This window comes from Brassica oleracea, unplaced genomic scaffold (genome assembly GCF_000695525.1).
Source record: "Brassica oleracea var. oleracea cultivar TO1000 unplaced genomic scaffold, BOL UnpScaffold01976, whole genome shotgun sequence".
NCBI classification, from domain to species: domain Eukaryota; kingdom Viridiplantae; phylum Streptophyta; class Magnoliopsida; order Brassicales; family Brassicaceae; genus Brassica; species Brassica oleracea.
The window spans coordinates 1-2,667 of record NW_013618507.1 but is presented as its reverse complement, the minus strand read 5'-3'; the positions used below and the strand labels follow the sequence as shown (position 1 = coordinate 2,667).

Here is a 2,667-nt window from a genome sequence, read left to right as displayed (position 1 = left end):
ATATTTATAAAATTAATTTTTAACTATTTATATCAAAATTTTATAATTTTTCAATCTAGTGGTTTAGATTTCTATTATAATTACCATTTTATTATTTTGTTATTTTGCAATATTATATATTTGATTTAATTTTATTGTATGTAATCAAATTTAGTTATATTTTAGATAATTGATAATAATTAATATAATTATTATAATTAAAAAAATAAAATATGATTAAATAAAAACAATAGAGTATATAAGTCATTTGTCTAAAAACTCATATAGATGGAAATAGAAATGAACAGACAAACAAAAATTTATTTAGATGATCCATCTAAATAGAATAACGACCCATTGAAATGGGAAAAAGAACTTTCATGAATATTATCTATGTGATTCATTTGTATAGATCATCTGAATGAAGATGACACAAATATTGGTATTGGTTTTCATGAGGATTGCCACTAACTGGTTGTAATTTATATAAGAACACATATAGTCTCATATTTGCATTTTTATAGTAAAGAAATCGACACTGGTTGTGCATTTCCTTTGGATCCGGGCTTACACATGACTGATGTGGTAAAACCCAAAAAATTCCAGCATATAATAAAACACGATAAACATCCCCAATATAACTGACCAAATTTTGACATTCAAATAGAAAAAAAAGCGATCACTACAGACAACTAATTTATATTATATAAATTGTCTGAATAACTGCGTAAGATTTACCATACTGCTCTATTAGATGTCTTCATATGATAAGTAAATATTGTGGTCGCTGGGTACATCTTTCTCTTGAAGTGCCTTCTTATTGTACCCTGCAAATGCAACAATCAACTTGATTTAACAAGGTCCAAGTTTTATTTGTTTTTCCTCTTCTTTCCAGTGAAGGTAGCCATCAACTCAGCCACAAGCTTCTTGTCATTGTGCTTCCTCACATACTTGTTTAAGAAAGCTTCATCGGCAATGGCCAAAACAGGCGACATTGTAGGGAGTTCACTTCCAAGCAATCCTTTAGTCATGAGAGCTTTGATGACGTTACATCTCGGTACGGTCCTCTTCTCCAAGCTGTATCCAAGTACTGCAGGGGTTGAAACCACAGCCTTTAGTGGCCAATTCATCTCCTTCACCAGAAACTCAGTCTTCTCCTTCAACGACTCTGCAGACAATCCAATGAACTGAGGAAAGCGCTTCAAAATCACTGTCAAGTCACCCTTACTGAATCCAAGGCATAGAAGTGTTTCAATGGCCTTCTCCATCTTCTCCTCTGAATAGCTAATACATTGTGGAAACTTGTCAAACAGTGAGAGGATCTCATCTTCCCGTAGTCCACACATCTTAAGGGTTTCAATCGTCTGAGTTACCTTCTTCTCTGAATTATTCAAAAACGGAGGATACTTCTTGAACATTGCCCATACATCTTTCACATCAAAGCCTAACTCTACATAGAAACTGACTTTATCTTCTACTGCTTTGCTGCTATATCTTTGAACAATGCGTAAGGCTTTGACAAACTTTGAGGTGGTGGGATCAAAACCCATCTCAACAACCTTCTTGAGAGACTCTTTAAACTTCTCATTCCCACAGAGAAGTTGATGATCAGAGATAAGCAAAGGGAGTAACAACCGCTGAGGCACACCAAGATCTCTCAAAGCCGATACATTTCTGAGCTTATTCTCCTGCTGACTCCCATGCGGCAGAGAAGAAGGACGCAACTTTACGTACTTTGAACTCTTATCAGCTTCGATAACATCTCTGACGAAATCGTAATATACGCTGATAGATTTTTCCTTCTTCACTCCCAAGATTCTAGGAACTTTTGAAAGAGTCTCACTGAGCTCAGAGCTTGAAGCTCCTCTCGACTTTAAAAACTTAAGCTTGGGGCTAAGAGATCCCTCCGCATCTGCTGTAAGCAGCCGTGGATAGTTTGTAACGATGCTTGAGAGCTGAGAATCTGTGAACCCGTGACTTCTAAGTAGACTGACTCAAAACAGAATCTGGGTTGCCCTTGTCCTCCAAGTTGACCTTCGTGGAGATGGTTTCTGAGAGTTTTCTAGTTAAACCCAGAGAATGGACGAGGTAGGACACAGTAAAGGTCTTTCCTTTTCGACCACCTTGAAGAGAGCTCACATCAGAGGAGAAAGCTGATGCATTTCGCAACAGATTCACTAGATCTATCGAATTACGACATAGCTGTAACTCGATAGACCTTCTTCCATGGAGTATCAGAGAGAACATGACAGCACAATAGTAATGATTGAGACCGAACTATCTATTTCATGTCAGTGTGGAAGAAATCGAAATGCAAAATTGGATTTACCGAAAGGAGCAGATGAGAATCAAAGACAGAACCAAGATTCGTAATGGTCAAGACCGATCGTAAGGAACTCTCATCGATCAGTAAAATCATAGATCGAGCAGCAAAGTTTTGGGGGTTTTATTTTAGCCAAAAAAACTTTGGGGGTTTTTTGGATGTTAAACCCTAATTTCGTCATGATTCTAAAATGTGATGATCAAGAAGAGTATTGGGCTCTATTGGCCCAGATAATTTAGATCTCTTTACACTTATGCATCGTCCGGTGATTGACTAATAAAATTTATAACTTATCCTAAAACATATTTTGTTACCACCAACACTACAAGAAAACACATGCTTAACGACGAAAATTAACGAGGAAA

At 36.3% G+C, this 2,667-nt stretch overlaps 1 pseudogene; it reads right to left on the bottom strand.

Moving 5' to 3' along the window:
* Nucleotides 1-565: 565 nt before the first annotated feature.
* Nucleotides 566-2,473, bottom strand: LOC106321557 (annotated as a pseudogene).
* Nucleotides 2,474-2,667: the final 194 nt, after the last annotated feature.